Source organism: Pseudophryne corroboree, chromosome 4 (genome assembly GCF_028390025.1).
Source record: "Pseudophryne corroboree isolate aPseCor3 chromosome 4, aPseCor3.hap2, whole genome shotgun sequence".
Lineage (NCBI taxonomy): Eukaryota > Metazoa > Chordata > Amphibia > Anura > Myobatrachidae > Pseudophryne > Pseudophryne corroboree.
Window position 1 is genome coordinate 248,384,001 of NC_086447.1, and position 19,466 is coordinate 248,403,466.

The 19,466-nt window shown below is 46.8% G+C and overlaps 1 protein-coding gene across 2 annotated transcripts in view; it reads left to right on the plus strand.

Moving 5' to 3' along the window:
• Nucleotides 1-19,466, plus strand: part of NYAP2 (neuronal tyrosine-phosphorylated phosphoinositide-3-kinase adaptor 2) — a 293,064-nt gene that overhangs the window by 118,044 nt on the left and 155,554 nt on the right. The gene's annotated exons all lie outside the window — the stretch shown is intronic.

Here is a 19,466-nt window from a genome sequence, read left to right on the forward strand (position 1 = left end):
CCCGTGATAGATTATATACCCAGTGAGTTGTCCAATATTCTATTGTCATAATGCATATACAATGTTTAACACACTGCAAAAGTGAAATCACCTGGTAAAAAGATCTGGAATATGTTCTTTCACACACCACATGTTACTCTATGAATCACGTTACGAATCATGTTACATACCCTCCAACATGACCCGTTCCATTAGGTACAAAATGCTCTGTTCCTGGACTTCCTTGCAAGTGGAAGTTACAAAGGTGGGGCTGCAGCACAGTACAAGGGCCCTCATTCCGAGTTGTTCGCTCGCAAGCTGCTTTTAGCAGCTTTGCACACGCTAAGCCGCCGCCTACTGGGAGTGAATCTTAGCTTATCAAAATTGCGAACGAAAGATTCGCAATATTGCGCGAAGACTTCTCTGTGCAGTTTCTGAGTAGCTCGAGACTTACTCTTCCAGTGCGAACAGTTCAGTGCTTGTCGTTCCTGGTTTGACGTCACAAACACACCCAGCGTTCGCCCAGACACTCCTCCGTTTCTCCAGCCACTCCCGCGTTTTTCCCAGAAACGGTAGCGTTTTTTCACACACTCCCATAAAACGGCCAGTTTCCGCCCAGAAACACCCACTTCCTGTCAATCACATTACGATCACCAGAACGAAGAAAAAACCTCGTAATGCCGTGAGTAAAATTCCTAACTGCATAGCAAATTTACTTGGCGCTGTCGCACTGCGGACATTGCGCATGCGCATTAGCGGCTAATCGCTCCGTTGCGAGAAAAAAATAACGAGCGAACAACTCGGAATGACCCCCAAGATTCAACTAGGGAAGCCATGCCAACTGCCAGTGAGTCCTGACAGGTGATGTTTGGCAGCATTTTGGGTGGCAGTTGGTTTGACTCCCCTATTTGAATTTTAGATCAACCTCTTTAACTGCCACTGGCAAGGAAGTCCAGGACCAGAGCAATTTGTACCTAATGGAATTGGTCATGTTGGAGGGTATGTTGTAATGGGCAATTTACAATTTTATTGAAGCTGTCCATTAAACACATTTGCATTTAACATGGCATTTCTGTGCAGCAATTTACTGAACTGCATCAACAAATCCTCAGGTTAGCCTTAAACCGGGTACACATTAGGCGATGCTTAAATGCCGGCGATGAACGACTATATTGTTGAACGATATACAGTAGCGTTCAACGATATAATGCGTACCCACTGAACGTTATCGTTCAACGATAATGATCAGTGACGTCACCGCTGGCATTCCCGAACATGCAGCTCAGCCCGACATTGACGGGTTGAGCTGCTTGTCAGCTCAATATTGGTGATCACTGAACAACATGCGGGAGCGCGCATCATTCATTGTTCACCAATGATACCCCCATACACACTGGACGATATAAGTCGCAAAATAAATGATTACGACATAAATGTCGTTATCGTTTATTTTTTAGGCTGAAATCGCCTAGTGTGTACCCGGCTTTATTATATGCCAAGTGCAAGACAGACAACGAAAGACTCAGATATCCACTTTTGGTTTTTTATAAGACTGCGGTTAGAAACAACAGGGCCCAAGACAAGGAAAAAAACTGAACTCCCATAGTGTTCAGCACTAATCAGGTGCAAATAATAAAATAAATGTTACAATAAGAGATGAGCGTGTTCGGTCCCCTGAGAACTCGGGTTTTCCTGTCTGACTCGGAAACCAGAACGAGGCAAAACATCATCATCCCGCTGTCGGATTCTCGCAGGGTTTGGATTCCATGTAAGGAGCCGCGCGTCACCGCCATTTTCACTCCGGCATTGGAGAGTGTAGCGAGAGGACGTCTCTCTGTCCTCAGTGTCTGTGGAGGGAAAGTGGGGTGGCGATTCCAGTGCTGTCTGGTGCTGTTCAGTCCAGTGTAGTGTCTTATGCTGCATCAGTCTCCAGTCACAGTGGTGGTGTCCTCTGCTGCCATATGTCCAGTCTAGCTGTATAAGTCCAGTCCAGTGGTGCTGTGTTGTCTTGCATCAGTACAGTGGTAGAGTCTTGTGCTGCATCAGTCCAGTCACGGTGGTGGTGTCCTCTGCTGCCATATGTCCAGTGCTGCTGTATAAGTCCAGTCCATTGTAGTGGTGCTGTGTTGTCCTGCATCAGTCCAGTGGTGGTGTCCCTGTGCTGCTGTATATGTCCAGGGATACTGCCGTATAAGTCCAGTGATACTGCCGTATAAGTCCAGTGATACTGCTGTATAAGTCCAGTGGTACTGCTGTATAAGTCCAGTGGTACTGCTGTATATGTCCAGTGATACTGCCGCATATGTCCAGCGGTACTGCCGTATAAATCCAGTGATACTGCCGTATATGTCCAGTGGTACAGCCATATAATTCCAGTGATACTGCCGTATATGTCCAGTGGTACTGGCGTATAAATCCAGTGATACTGCCGTATATGTCCAGTGGTACTGCCGAATAAATCCAGTGGTACTTGTGTATAAATCCAGTCCAGTGGTACTGCCCTATAAATCCAGTGATACTGCTGTATATGTCCAGTGGTACTGCTGTATAAATCCAGTCCAGTGATACTGCTGTATAAATCCAGTCCAGTGGTACTGCTGTATAATTCAGTGATACTGCTGTATATGTCCAGTGGTACTGCTGTATAAATCCAGTCCAGTGATACTGCCGTATATGTCCAGTGGTACTGCCGTATATGTCCAGTGATACTGCCCTATTTGTCCAGTGGTACTGGCGTGTCTTTCTAGTCCAGTGATACTGCCGTATATGTCTAGTGATACTGCCATATACTTCCAGTGATACTGGCGTATAAATCCAGTCCAGTGATACTGCCGTATAAGTCCAGTGGTACTGCCGTATAATTCCAGTGGTACTAACATATAATTCCAGGGGTACTGGCGTGTAAGTCCAGTGATACTGCCGAATAAATCAAGTCCAGTGGTACTGCCGTATAAGTCCAGTGGTACTGCCGTATAAGTCCAGTGATTCTACCATATAATTCCAGTGATACTGCCATATATGTCCAGTGGTACTGCCATATAAATCCAGTGGCACTGGCGTATAAATCCAGTCCAGTGATACTGCCATATATGTCCAGTGGTACTACCATATAATTCCAGTGATACTGCCATATAAATCCAGTCCAGTGGTACTGCCGTATATATCCAGTGGTAGTGCCATATAATTCCAGTGATACTGCCGTATATGTCCAGTGGTACTGGCATATAAATCCAGTCCAGTGATACTGCCATATAAATCCAGTGGTACTACCATATAATTCCAGTGATACTGCCATATAAATCAAGTCCAGTGGTACTGCCGTTTAAGTCCAGTGATACTGCCGTATAATTCCAATGGTACTGGCGTATAAATCCAGTGATACTGCCATATAAATCCAGTTCAGTGGTACTGCCGTATAAGTCCAGTGGTACTGCTGTATAATTCCAGTGATACTGCCATATAATTCCAGGGATACTGCCGTATAATTCCAGTGTTACTGCCATATAAATCAAGTCCAGTGGTACTGCCATATAAGTCCAGTGGTACTGCCATATAATTCCAGTGATACTGCTTTATAATTCCAGTGGTACTGGCGTATAAATCCAGTGATACTACCATATAAATCCAGTACAGTGGTACTGCCATATAACTCCAGTGGTACTGCTGTATAATTCCAGTGATACTGCTGTATGATTCCAGTGATACTGCCGTATAATTCCAGTGATACTGCCGTATAATTCTAGTGGTACTGCCGTATAATTCCAGTGGTACTGCCGTATAAGTCCAGTGGTACTGCCGTATAATTCCAGTGATACTGCCGTATAATTCCAGTGGTACTGCCATATAATTCCAGTGGTACTGGCGTATAAATCCAGTGATACTGCCATATAAATCCAGTCCAGTGGTACTGCCTTATAAATCCAGTGGTACTGCCGTATAATTCCAGTGGTACTGGCGTATAAGTCCAGGTATACTGCCGTACAACTCCAGGGGTATTTATTTACGAAGCAAAAGCTGCCACTTTCTAGAAGGTTGGAGGTAAAGTTGACAATGGAACTCACAGTCAGTATAAAGCATGCCAGGTTTACGCAGACTGTGAGTGTTGCTCTTTTACTTCTTTGCATGATGTGCTGTTTGGGACCTAGTTTTTTTAAGTGCCATCCTGTCTGCAACTGCAGTGCCACTCCGAGATGGGCCAGGTGTTTGTGCCGTACACTTGTGTCGCTTAGCTTAGTCATACAGCTACCTCATTGCACCTCTTTTACGTCTTTGAATGATGTGCTGTTTGGGACCTGTTTTTTAAATCTGCCATCCTGTCTGCCACTGCAGTGCCACTCCAGATGGGCCAGGTGTTTGTGCCGCACACTTGTGTCGCTTAGCATAGTCATACAGCCACCTCGTGCAACCTTTTGGCCTAAAAACAATATTGTGAGGTGTTCAGAAAAGACTGGAAATGAGTGGAAATTAATGTTATTGAGGTTAATAATACAGTAGGATCAAAATTACCCCCAAATTCTGTGACTTTAGCTGTTTTTATGTTTTTTTCAAAAATCATCCAGATCCAAAACCAAAACACGAAAGTGTGGTTTTGGCAAAACCAATCCAGATCCAAAACAAGCATGGAACCAGAACCAAAACCAAAACATGAAAAGTGCCTGCCGCACATCTCTAGTTACAATATAGTAAAATAAATGCGTTCAGTTCTGACTGTTATACTGGAACAAAAGGAAATCCCATTCCTGTGAGATTTGTGAAGTTGGGTAAATTATGTTTCCCTGGCCGAAAAACAGCTCTGACATTTCCTGCATTTGAAAAGACAGCAATGATAGTGATTATGGAATCTGCAGAGCAGATCTTACTTATATTGGGCTTTATTTACAAAGCAAAAGCTGCCACTTTCTAGAAGGTTGGAGGTAAAGTTGACAATGGCACTCACAGTCAGTATAAAGCATGCCAGGTTTACGCAGACTGTGAGTGTTGCTTTAAATGATCACCTCCAAACTGCTGGGAAGCGTCAGCTTACAAAAGCCACCACTCCATCAATAAAGCCCTTTATCCCATTGTTACAGGTGTAATAATGTCAGAAACAATCATGAGCTTTCTTTTGATTCCCCCCCCCATGCTTTAGCTTGTTTTATTGCAGTATTTATCCTCTTAATGTATACATAAATGACACTGTGGGGTTACACCATACTTGCCTACTCTCCTGTAATACAATATAGGAACAAGAGTCAGGTGCACCATACACCATTAAAATTATAACTACCATCATATCCGAGGTTCTTGGCATATTCTGGCCAATATTTGAGCCTGCCCACCTTCATCACGGTGACATCATCGGTCAGGTCCCTAACATTATAGGGGTTCTCCAAGAACCTTGAATTTTAATGGTGTATGGTGCATCTGCACTCTTGTACCTATATTGCAGTACTAAGTCCCAGCAAGGTAGCACATCCCATTATAAGAAGCCAGGGTGTGCAGTCCAGGCCCCCTCTCTACTCTCCGGGAATGGCCGGGAGGCTCCCAAAAATCGGGTGAAGCTCCTGGCCATTACCCCGTGATTAAAGTAGGCAAGTGTCCCAGACACGTCTGCACCCCACCACCCAGCCATCCATTTACTGAGTTAAGTGGCCACCCCAGGTGGCCGATGACGCGATTGGCGCTGAATCGCATAATCGTAGACACGCCCCCTGCTGTACAATACCGGTAATCTCGGTGTTGCATAGCGGGGGCGTGGCTACGATGATGCGATACAGTGACCACGCCCACACACAAACCCTCTCCGTTGTGCCACGCCCCTTCTCTGCCCCCTATTTGAAACCACGACCCCTGCAACGCACGCTGCTGTGCTGACCTGGCTGCCTCCTCCCACAGGGGGCAGCGAAAAAGTTGGCAACCATGGGTTGCAGAGGCTGCACATGTGTATTGTGGGGGCTGGAGGAGGCGGAGGGAACCAACACTCTTCCTCTGAATATTGTGTTCCCACAGTCAGCTCTGAAAATGTTCAATTTCCAAAGCTTGTATGAGGGACAGCATCAGGGGCAAGATGTATCAATGCCTGTCTTGCATCAATGCCAGTTTTGCATCAGTGCAGAATACCTAGTGTAGCAGGGGAGCTACTAAGCACATATAAACAATAAACATACATGTGAAGATGTATGTAATATATGTGCTGGCAGTGTATCCAGGATCGGCATCGGTATCACAGCCACTGTGGTGAACCCAGGACTCTGTCAGCAACCGTCCCAAATTCTCATTGGCTAGATTCACAAGAATCTGGGAATGGGTTTAAGAGTGAAGCCTAATACTGAGTCCCGGGTTCTGCACGGCAGTTGTGATACATAGCGCCGCTGCCGATCCCTGATACACTGCCAGCACATATGTGACATATATCTTCACATGTATGTTTATATGTGCTTAGCGGCTCCCCCCTGCACTAGGTAGCCACCGCTGAGCATACGGTATTAATAAATGCTGTTATGTTTGTGAAGAGTGACAGGATGCAATGCTTGATGCATGCTGCCCCAGGTCTTAAATGATCCCAGGAAACTATTGTTTCTACATTTACAGTATAACAGGGCCTTTTATAAATAGGCCCACTTCTGGTGAAACAGCATCGCCAGAAAAGATTTTCATTGCGCTGGCGTTTTGGCATTACGGGGGAGTGGTCTGACCAATGACGGCATGGCCGGAACGTTTTCGGGGCTGTGAAGGCAGGGGGTCATCCACAATTGCGACCGCAATGTAAATTGTGATCACAGGAGCTGGGCAGAGGGTAGCATGCTGGGTGACCTCGCCCTGCGCTGGGCGGCCCCCAGCATGCAATGGAAACAGTTGCAGATTCTGCTTTTTAGCAGAATCTGCAATCCAACCTGAATAGGGTCCTAAATGGATGAGACCTGCACCCAGTTTGATAGTCCGGGGAACTTGAATATTATGGGAAAAAGCAAATAGTTTACTTCTCTTTAATATGTGATTTAAATGGCAAATTTAATAGGTTTCACTAATTAGTCAATAACATACCTGACCTTTTCAACACTGAAAAGATCCTCACTGTTTTGCAGAGAGGGCATCCCGCTGGCATGCTTTACAGTAGTGGATGAGACTCTGACACCTTTTTATTTTGAAGGTTTGACAGATGACTTTACTGAAATACCAATATTTTGGAAACATTTTTATACAGTGTTAATATTCCAGATTTTCTGTATGTCTTTTATAATTAGGTTGGTTATCTGCTTTATTGTAGCACAGCCTATATGCAGTAATAACAATTCTTCAGAAGTATTAGTTAGGTGGGATCACCCACAATTTTGCATTTTGAAATAAATAATGAGTATACACTCTGTTCTCAGAGGGCAGCTGTAAAACATAGGGGTTGGGTTTGGCTGACCGGCGGTAGGGAGACTGCCACTCACCCAGTGGTGCAAGTAGAAATATTTTCTTAGTGGTACTGAGTGCCAAAAATGGGCGTGGTCATGTGTTGTGAGGGAGTGGCTATATGACACTAGTTGCGAGGCAACACTACAAAGCCCCTTTTCTTTTCACTCTGGAGGCAAGGCTAGAAATATATAGTACTACCTCCAGTATAATAGAAGTATATAGTGATACCCCCAGTATAATAGAAATATATAGTAATGCCCCCAGTATAATAAATATATATATAGTAATGCCCCCAGTATAATAAATATATATAGTAATGCCCCCAATGTAATAACAATATATAATAATGCCTCCATTATAACAGGAATATATAATGTAGTAGTGACCCTGGTATAATAGAAATATATAGTAGTGTCCACATTACAATAGAAATATGTAGTAATACCCCATAATAATAGACATATATAGTAGTGTCCACATTATATTAGAAATTAATGCTCCCAGCAAGAGACGCTGCGGGAAAAGTGCAATCAGGCTCCTCCATTCATGTTAGCCACAGCTGCCAGAGGAGGAAGTGTGATGTGGCGTTATGACATTACCGTTGCGCTCCCAGTAACCCTAACAAACTGGGAGGTGCGGGCATGCTGCCAAGCACCATGGTCTTGTTACGTTGTGGTGCATTATAATTGTGGTAATGGCAGTCACGGATGCAAAGTGTGTGGCAAGTGGTACTGAGTACCCGCTGCCATATTCTTACAGGTACTCCGTACCCGGGCGTACCCGCATACTTGCACCACTGCACTCACCATACCGACGCCGGGATACCAACTTTTAGATGTCACAACTGAGGGCCTGAGCTGACGGGAGGCAGACTCAGTTGTAGGGGCTGAGATGTACCGGAACCTGGGAGGTTGTATCAGACCCCTGGACATGTAAGTAACATAAATAATAACTGCCCGAAGGCGTGACCACGACAACTTGGATAAAAGTCAATGATGTTTATTATGACAACTCCGCAACACAGCAGCAGTAAAAGAAAACGTAAAAGTCAGCAAAGAATAAATACAGTTCCTGGGTACTACAGGATGGCAGGAGCCACAGGGCACTGGTAGTGTGAGATAGTTCTTATGATCTTCTAGATGGAAAGTCCTTACCAGGCCCGACTGTAGCAATGGAGATAACCCAGGATTGTGCCAGCTGGTGTTCCAGGAAAAGCTGGGTTGCTGAAGATAAAACATCTGCTGTGGATACTGGCTGGAACCAGACTGTTGTTAGCACGGAGTGGATACTGGCTGGAACCAGTTAAATAATAAATGAACTTGGGAGCGATGAAATATGAACTGAAATGTAGAACTTGAGAGCGGAGAAATAATAATACCGGTGGAGAGTGGTAAAGTGTAGAAAGGACACCGGCCCTTTAAGGGAAGCTGTACTCTGCTGGAAGCTGAGCTGGAAGCAGGTAATGTTGTAGCTGGAAACAGATGAATCCACAATGGATTGGAGAGTCAGGCTACACCGCAGGTGGAATGCTGGTGCGGGTCTCTATGGTGGAAGTCTTGAGACAGGAGCTGGAACCTGGAAGACAATCACAGGAGAGAGACAAACAGGAACTAGGTTTGACAACCAAAGCACTGACGCCTTCCTTGCTCAGGCACAGTGTATTTATACCTGCAGCAAGGAAGGGATTGGCTAGGCAATTATGCAGATTATCAATACTGAGAACAGATTGGTGGAAATGATCAGCTGACAGAATCCAAGATGGCTGCGCCCATGCAGACACTTGGAGGGAAGTTTGGTTTGTAATCCATGTGGTAATGAAAACAGTAATGGCGGCGCCGGCCACCGGAGACAGAAGGCGCCAGGCTGACAGATGCACATCCAACCACGCGGACACAGTGGAGGCCGCGGCTGACGTAATCGCCACTCAGACACTCTGCATGCAGAAGAGCAGGGACGGCGGCGGAGGCCGCGGGAGACGCCATGCCAGGTGTAATATGGCGTTTACTGTGACAGCGTCCCAGAGTGACAGGAGAGGATACAGGAATGTACACATCAGGATAACAGATGGGATCTGGTCCTGGAGCGCTGAGCCAGCCTTAGGAGGCATCTGATGGGTAAGAAATGGCGTCCAGATACCCGGATCGTGACAGCACCCCCCCCTTTAGGAGTGGCCCCAGGACACTTCTTTGGCTTTTGAGGAAACTTGGAATGGAATCTCCGGACCAAGGCAGGAGCATGGACATCAGAAGCATTGGTCCATGAACGTTCCTCAGGACCATAACCCTTCCAGTCAATAAGATATTGTAGTTGACCGTAACGGTGACGTGAGTCCAGGATCTTGGCCACTTCATACTCAACGCCTCGTTGAGTTTGGACTTTCGGAGTTGGAGGAAGTGAGGAATGAAACCGATTCAAGATCAGCGGTTTCAACAGGGAAACATGGAATGTCCTGGGTATTTTTAAGAAGGGAGGCAACTGGAGTCTGTAAGCAACAGGATTGATGACTTGTTCAATCTTGAAAGGACCGATATAGCGAGGTGCAAACTTCATACTGGGAACTCTTAACCTCAAATTCTTCGTGGATAACCATATCCGATCACCCACCTTGAGAGCAGGAACTGCTCGACGCTTCTTATCCGCAAACTTCTTGTACCTGAACGATGCCTTGAGCAGAGCTGATCGTACGCTCTTCCAGATATTGGCAAACTGATGCAAGGTGATATCCACTGCGGGAACAGAAGTTGCTGGAAGCGGTTGGAACTCAGGGACTTTAGGGTGGAATCCAAAGTTAGTGAAGAATGGTGTTGAAGCAGATGAAGAATGATACTGGTTGTTATGACAGAACTCGGCCCAGGGAAGAAATTGAACCCAGTCATCTTGAGAGGAGGACACATAGATGCGGAGGAAGGCCTCCAAGTCCTGATTCACCCTCTCGGTTTGACCATTGGTCTGAGGATGGTAAGCCGTGGAAAACTTTAGCTTGACTTGGAGGACTTGACATAAACTTCGCCAGAATTTGGCTGTGAATTGAACTCCTCGATCAGAGATAATTTCTTCAGGAAGACCGTGGAGTCGGAAGATCTCTTGTATGAATACTTGAGCCAACTTGGAAGCTGACGGAAGACCGGTGAGAGGAATGAAGTGTGCCATCTTGGTGAACCGGTCAACTACCACCCAGATGGTATTGAACTTGTTGCACATGGGTAAGTCTGTAATGAAATCCATCGACAAGTGGGTCCATGGTCGACGGGGAACAGATAGTGGAACCAGTTGCCCCGCAGGCGACTGGCGGGATACTTTGTTGGGCACACTTTGGGCAAGATGCAATAAACTCCAAGACGTCCTTTTTCAGAGTTGGCCACCAATAGGACCTAGAGATAAACTCCAGGGTTTTTTGGATACCTGTATGTCCGGCAAAACGGGAAGCATGGGCCCAATGCATGAGCTTCTTCCTTAGCATCGGCTTCACAAAACTTTTCCCTGATGGGGGCGTAGAGTCCATCCCTACCGTGGAGAATGCCAACGGACTTATAATAGGATGCTTGTCTGAAGACTCTGACTCATTTTCTTGCTCCCATGAGCGGGAAAGGGCATCGGCCTTGCGATTCTGAGAGCCCGGACAGAACTGGAGTTTAAAGTCGAACCTGGAAAAGAAAAGTGCCCATCTGGCCTGACGAGGGTTGAGACATTGTGCGCCTTTCAAATATAGAAGGTTCTCGTGGTCAGTAAGGATGGTGATTGAATGAGAAGCTCCCTCCAACAGATATCTCCACTCCTCTAGAGCGAGCTTGATGGCTAGCAACTCCTGGTCGCCAATGGCATAGTTGCGCTCCGCTGGGGAGAACTTTCCGTGAGAAGAAACTGCAAGGATGTAAATGGCCATCTTTAGCCCTCTGAGATAACACCGCTCCTACTCCAACGGAGGAGGCATCCACCTCTAGGATGAAAGGAGAGTCGATGTCAGGCTGTTTCAGGACAGGCGCAGAGATGAACCTCTGTTTTAAAAGATGAAAAGCTTGCATGGCTTCTTCAGACCACTTGGATGGGTTAGCACCCTTCTTGGTGAAAGCAGTAATAGGCGCCACAATGGTGGAAAAGTCTCGTATAAACTTTCGGTAATAATTGGCGAACCCTAAGAACCTCTGGACCCCTTTGAGGGTTAAGGGTACCGGCCAATTCTGAATTGCTTGTAGTTTCTCAGGATCCATCTCTAGTCCGGAACCGGACACAATGTACCCTAGAAACGGAATGGACTTGACTTCAGAGACGCATTTCTCTAATTTGCAATAGAGATGATTGACACGGAGACGGGACAGAACCTCTTTAACCCAAAAACGATGTTCCTCTAAATCGTTGGCAAAAATGAGGATATCGTCTAGATAGACCACGACATGACGGTATAGAATGTCTCTGAAGATCTCATTGACGAAATGCTGGAAGACAGCTGGAGCATTGCTCAATCCGAAGGGCATGACGAGGTACTCATAATGTCTGTCACGGGTGTTAAATGCGGTCTTCCACTCGTCACCCTCACGGATCCGGATGAGATTGTATGCACCTCGCAAGTCCAGCTTTGTAAAGATGGTAGCTCCGCTAACTCTGTCAAAGAGCTCAGTAATCAGGGGTAAAGGATAACGGTTCTTGATGGTAATGTCGTTCAAACCTCTGTAGTCGATGCACGGCCGCAGACCACCATCTTTCTTTTTTACAAAAAAGAAGCCTGCGCCGGCTGGAGAAGAAGAAGGTCGAATGAACCCCTTTGCTAGGTTCTCTTTAATATATTCCTCCATAGAATGCGTCTCAGGCAGAGACAACGGATAAGTTCGGCCTCGAGGTGGAACCTTCCCTGGAACGAGATCAATCGGACAGTCCCATTCTCTATGAGGAGGAAGGATATCAGCAGAAGCTTTACTGAACACATCCGTGAAATCTTGATATGGAGGAGGTGGAAGATCAGACGACCTGGGGGAGGAAGAACAGACAGGCAATACTTTAAACAAACATGTCTCAGCACAGGAGGAACCCCATGCCAGGATTTGCGTAGTCGTCCAATCAATTGTAGGATTGTGAAGATGGAGCCATGGAAGGCCCAGGACCACAGGATGTGTGGCTCTTGGAATCACTAAAAAAAGAAATAAGTTCGGAATGAAGAACTCCCACTCTCAGACGAACTGGTAGAGTCCTTAAAGAAATAACTGCATCAAAAATTTTGCTGCCATCCACGGCAGTTAAAGAAATGGACGAAGGAAGTCTCTCGGTGGGTAGGGACCACCGTTTAACATAGGCTTCGGTAATAAAGTTCCCAGCTGCTCCGGAATCAAGGAGGGCAATGACGTTCCGATAACGTTGAGCAACTTGAAGCGAGACTGGGAGATTACAATCTTGAGAAGATGGAGAGGAGATCATTACTCCTAGCCGGCCCTCTCCTTGGCGAGCTAGGATTTGGAGTTTCCCGGACGTTTGGGACAGGCATTAATGGTGTGAGACGGAGCTGCACAATAGAGACAGAGAAACTCGGAGAGACGTCTTCGGCGCTCAGCAGGAGTTAAACGGGAACGGCCAAGTTGCATGGGCTCATCTTTAGATGGTGACAGTTGACGAGGAGGAGGAGCAGAAGATTTTGGAGCAGATGATCTTCCACGCTCAGTTGCTCTCTCTCTGAAACGTAAATCAACTTTCGTGCAGAGTGAGATTAGCTCATCTAACTTAGAAGGTAAGTCTCTGGTAGCTAACTCATCTTTAATACGCTCAGATAAGCCATGCCAGAATGCAGCATACAGGGCCTCGTCGTTCCATGCCAGTTCGGACGCCAGGATCTGGAACTGTATCAGATATTGTCCTACAGTACGTGACCCCTGGCGTAAATGGAGAATCTCGGATGAAGCTGAGGTTACCCGGCCTGGCTCGTCGAAGATGCGCCTGAATGTTGACACGAAGGCAGTGTAGGAAGATAGCAGGGTGTCGGACCTCTCCCATAACGGTGATGCCCAATCAAGGGCTGAGCCACTGAGAAGAGAAATAATGTAGGCAATTTTTGTACGGTCACTGGGAAAATTGCCAGGTTGTAGCTCAAACTGAATCTCACACTGGTTGAGAAATCCCCTGCAGAATCTTGGAGATCCGTCAAATTTTGCTGGCGTTGGAAGATGAAGACGTGGAGCAGAAATGGGTAAGGTGGGTGGGGTTATAGCTGGAGTCACTGTGGTTGACGCACCAGACGCGCCTGATCCACGGAGAGTTGTCTGAATCCCATCCAGCCGAGTAGAGAGATCCTGGAGACAGCGGATGATGTGGCCCTGTGCAGCCTCCTGATGTTCTAGTCGGGCTGCCAGTTCTTGCATCGGCCTGGCTGCTTGATCCTGGTCTCCGGCTGGATTCATTAGGTCAGTGCTTACTGTCACAACTGAGGGCCTGAGCTGACGGGAGGCAGCCTCAGTTGTAGGGGCTGAGATGTACCGGAACCTGGGAGGTTGTATCAGACCCCTGGACATGTAAGTAACATAAATAATAACTGCCCGAAGGCGTGACCACGACAACTTGGATAAAAGTCAATGATGTTTATTATGACAACTCCGCAACACAGCAGCAGTAAAAGAAAACGTAAAAGTCAGCAAAGAATAAATACAGTTCCTGGGTACTACAGGATGGCAGGAGCCACAGGGCACTGGTAGTGTGAGATAGTTCTTATGATCTTCTAGATGGAAAGTCCTTACCAGGCCCGACTGTAGCAATGGAGATAACCCAGGATTGTGCCAGCTGGTGTTCCAGGAAAAGCTGGGTTGCTGAAGATAAAACAGCTGCTGTGGATACTGGCTGGAACCAGACTGTTAGCACGGAGTGGATACTGGCTGGAACCAGTTAAATAATAAATGAACTTGGGAGCGATGAAATATGAACTGAAATGTAGAACTTGAGAGCGGAGAAATAATAATACCGTTGGAGAGTGGTAAAGTGTAGAAAGGACACCGGCCCTTTAAGGGAAGCTGTACTCTGCTGGAAGCTGAGCTGGAAGCAGGTAATGTTGTAGCTGGAAACAGATGAATCCACAATGGATTGGAGAGTCAGGCTACACCGCAGGTGGAATGCTGGTGCGGGTCTCTATGGTGGAAGTCTTGAGACAGGAGCTGGAACCTGGAAGACAATCACAGGAGAGAGACAAACAGGAACTAGGTTTGACAACCAAAGCACTGACGCCTTCCTTGCTCAGGCACAGTGTATTTATACCTGCAGCAAGGAAGGGATTGGCTAGGCAATTATGCAGATTATCAATACTGAGAACAGATTGGTGGAAATGATCAGCTGACAGAATCCAAGATGGCTGCGCCCATGCAGACACTTGGAGGGAAGTTTGGTTTGTAATCCATGTGGTAATGAAAACAGTAATGGCGGCGCCGGCCACCGGAGACAGGAGGCGCCAGGCTGACAGATGCACATCCAACCACGCGGACACAGCGGAGGCCGCGGCTGACGTAATCGCCACTCAGACACTCTGCATGCAGAAGAGCAGGGACGGCGGCGGAGGCCGCGGGAGACGCCATGCCAGGTGTAATATGGCGTTTACTGTGACAGCGTCCCAGAGTGACAGGAGAGGATACAGGAATGTACACATCAGGATAACAGATGGGATCCGGTCCTGGAGCGCTGAGCCAGCCTTAGGAGGCATCTGATGGGTAAGAAATGGCGTCCAGATACCCGGATCGTGACATTAGATGGCCGACGGGAGCTCGCTGCACTCGCCATGCAGTGGGCTCGGTGACTCGCCACGCTCGCCACAGGTTCTATGCCCACTCTATGTGTGTCGTGGACACTCAGGACTGGGAATAGTCGCTGTTGGTTGGCATACCAACCGGCGGGCTATTTAGCGTTCGGATCCTGGCGTCAGTAATGTGACTGGCGGTCTCCCAACCGCTAGTCAAATAACCGCATCCCAAGCACAGCAGTAGGGGAACATGCTAGCATGGGGGAAGCACAAATACTGTAAGTGGCACCTTAGTCATTGTCACCAGCCCGTCAATATGTGCATGCTTTTTGCCTTATGATTAGTTAGTTAGTGGAGAAACCTTATTTACACCATATGAGAATTAAATCCAATATATAGCGTAGAGAAAGGCCTCTAACATATCCTGGAGTAGACGTCAGAGCTGGCAACATTGTGTCACACCAATATGTTTTGATCTTAATACACATCTGTCGCTTTTCAGACTAAATAACGCTGCAGCTTTCTGACCTTGTCGGGATGCAGACGTGGCTGGGCTTACTGACTGTCATGATGATCATTGCTGCTTATTATTGCTAGAAGATTTAGGGGCCGATTTATTAAGATCCACATTTTATTCCACATTAATTAACAGCTGATAACACCGCTTTTCACAGTGATAGAAATGAATGTGTCAGTTTATCGTTAAAGTTTCCGATAGGAAGCTCTTCTGGCAATGACATTCACCTATTAAAAGCTCCTTCATTGCATGCTTGTCATGTGTGGTCATTGGCCCGCTCCAGGCTGCTGAGCTTGAGGAAATGGTGAAGATCTTGGGCCTAGGGGGTAATTCAGACTTGATCGTAGATGTGCTAAATTTAGCACAGCTACGATCACTTTCACAGACATGCGGGGGGACGCCCAGCACAGGGCTTATCCCGGCATGTCTGGCTCTGCCCCCCCGCACAGGGATAAAAGCATTGCACGCGACGATGCTTTTGTACCTGAAGAGTAGCTCCCAAACAGCTCAGCTCCTGCGTGCTGGCAGGGTGATACCCGTCGCTCTCTGGGTCGCCGCACGGTCGGGGCACACCTGCGTTGCCCGGACCGCACCCCCAAAATGACGGTCCAACGCCGCCGGCCCGTCCCCTCCCGCCCAGCAAATGCCTCTGCCTATCAATCAGGCAGAGACGATCGCTGGGCTGAGATGCTGAGCACATCTCTGGCACGAGCCAGCGCACTGCGAGCACCTGCGCATGCGCAGTTCAGACCTTATCGACGCTGTGCAAATATGCAAAGCAGCGATCAGCTCTGAATTACCCCATAATTCAGGTCTCATCGCAGCAGCAAATTGTTAGCTAGTGGGCAAAACCATGTGCACTGCAAGGGGGTGGGGTGGGGTGTGTGTGTGTGGGGGGGGTAGATATAACAAGTGCAGAGAGAGTTAGATTTGGGTGGGCTGTATTGTTTCTGTGCAGGGTAAATACTGGCTGCTTTATTTTTACACAACAATTTAGATTGCAGATTGAACACACCCCACCCAAATCTAACTCTCTCTGCACATGTTACATCTGCTCCCCCTGCAGTGCACATGGTTTTGCCCATTAGCTAACAAATTTGCTGCTGCGATCAGATCTGAATTAGGCCCCTTGTCCCCACAGAGAATTATGGGGACTGCGGTACGTAGCTGACTATAGGAGATTTATATTTTGGCTGAATAACTATGCCGCTGAGTCACTCCGCCTACATGCCAAATAAAGAAGAAAAGGCACATAACAGCACCAGGGGATTAGATCACTGCTCATTCATCTGTCATATTTGTCAGAGAATTATACCAAGCATTTAACACTAGGGGCCAAATGTAATAAGTGTGTTTCAGAAAGTGAAAGATTTGGTAAGGTTTTTCAGTTTTTTTTAAAGTGCCAAACCAGGTTTATCTTGCTGTGTAAATGATTGCCACTTTAAAAAAACGTCAAAACCTTACCAAATCTCTCACTTTTTGAAACTCTCACTCTATTACATTTGGCCCTAGGTTCTTATGAAGTGATTTAGCAATTTATATTATTGCCACTTTAAATGTGCAGGCTAAATCTCCAGAATCGTGCTGGTCCCTGCAACTTGCCAGCTATTACTGTTGAAAGTGGAGTGCGCTACTGCACAGACTCCAGTCTTCCTGTACTCCAGGGAGGCTTCATGCCCCATCCCAAGATGGCCGCTGAGATCTCTACTGATTATGTGAAGGGGCCATCTTATTTTTTCACTGTGTAATTTGATATGATGAGGGACAGGAGTCTCCTACTTAGCTCCAGAGAGACTTGTGATTACTTGCACAATGTTTTCCAGTGATCCTGCACCACTACACATTTGCATTATATACTCACTATCTGGTGACATTTATGAAACCCCACTCTACTCGGGCTCCACTCCATAAGCAGTGTACATGTAACAGTGAGTACGGCTACACCTGCTATCTGCATACTTACCGACAATCTGGCTGCCCCCTTCGGGAGGGGGCAGTCATGTCGGAGCAGCGGGGTGTGTGATGCATCAGCAAGGGCGTGGTGAGGATGGCGGATGACGTATAGGGGCGGGATTGGGGTCATGGCCGCACGATTGTGTCATTGTGTCACCACCCCCGCTATGCAATGCCGAGATTATCGGGATTATTAGGCAGGGGATGGGGCCAGGATAACGTGAATCACGTCATCTGACCGCCTGGGCCGCCCACTTTGGACAGTGGCGTGGAGGAGTTGCCAGATGATGCTGGGGGGGGGGGGGGGTTTGCGGGCAGCTGCAGGAGTCTTGCCCACTCTTCCGGGGGGCCGTGAGCACCACCCAATTTTCGGGAGTCTCTCGGCCATTCCGGGAGAGTAGACAAGTATGGCTATCTGTCAATAAACCATCACCACTGGTTAAATAACTGGACTGTTCATAGTTTGAGTCATCCGTTGTGTGCCTACATTACTCTGCAATATCAATTCCTGCATATATACTTCCCAACAGTTACACACTGTAGGGATCAAATTATTAAAGTATTTTAAATACAGTATGTTACTATAGAGAAAACAAATAATTGCATTGAACAGAGGCTGATGTAACGTGGCTGCTAATGCAGAGATGGTGTGTGTCATTGTGCAGTGCTTTGATGAATGATGCTCTTGTTAGTGTGAGTGATAAAGGTGTATTCTGTTGTTGACAATAAATGCAAAATCCACATCCATGTACATAACAGGTGACTTTTCTTTGACCTCTGCTGCATTAATCTTTGTGCTTTTTTCATTGGCCCAATTTCCTTAAAGGCCCCTGATTTATATGATTTAGTGAATATCTTTCAGAAGGTCCAGAAATATAGCTAGGAGCTGCAAATCACAGAGAATGCTCTTGTCCTGATGTCTACAAACACTGACACTGTTAATATGTGATTTCTTAAAATAGCCAAGCTTAGTTCTACTGTGTGATCTGAAATAAAACATGCAGACAAGGACTTTGCAAGCTGCCTTGGGATAAATGAAAACATGAAACGCAATTAAACAACCTCTGCATATATGTTTTATAATGTTTCTAGAATATGAACAATATTTACCGCTAAAGAGTTTTCATTTTTACAAACAGAAGGCCTGATGCATAGGGGAAGGTAGACCTGCAGGTGAAGGTAGACCTGCAGGGGAAGGTAGACCTGTAGGTGAAGGTTGACCTGTTTGCAGAGCTTATCGTGCATCTTTTTCCCACTACACATGCTGCAGAACTAAGCATATGTAATGAAGTGCAATGTGGAGTCTTATGTATTTCAGGCACCTTACTTGTGAATGAAGAGCAGAACGCCTAACTCTGAGGGTGAATACATGCAGATCCAGAGATTTCTGTAAATTCGATATTCGTTCAAATATCGGAGGTTTTTAGGTCTACGCATGTGCCTCCTAACTGCCCCCGCACTGCGGGACACTGAGACCCACGAGTGGGACAGTGCCCACACACAAAAAAAGGGAGGTCCCACAAAAATTGGGACAGTTGGGATGTAAGTCTTCAGGTACCTTGGGCCCTGGTCATGTAGGGCTTTGAAAGTCAGCAAACTAATCTTGAAATCGATTTACCATCCTATAGGCAGCCAGTGAAGGGAGTAAAAAATGGATGTTATGTGGCAGGAACAGGGCTGGTTGGTTAATAGTATAGATGTGCGACGGACACTTTTCGGGCTTTGGGGGTTATTCTGAGTTGATCGCACGCTGCCGATTTTCGCAGCGCAGCGATCAGGTTACTACTGCGCATGCACGTCGTACGGGTACAAACAGCATTGTTGCTGTGCAATGCTTCTACCGACGATTCCATTCGCACAGCCATTCGCAAGGAGATTGACAGAAAGAGGGCGTTTATGGGTGTCAACTGACCGTTTTCTGGGAGTGGTTGAAAAAAC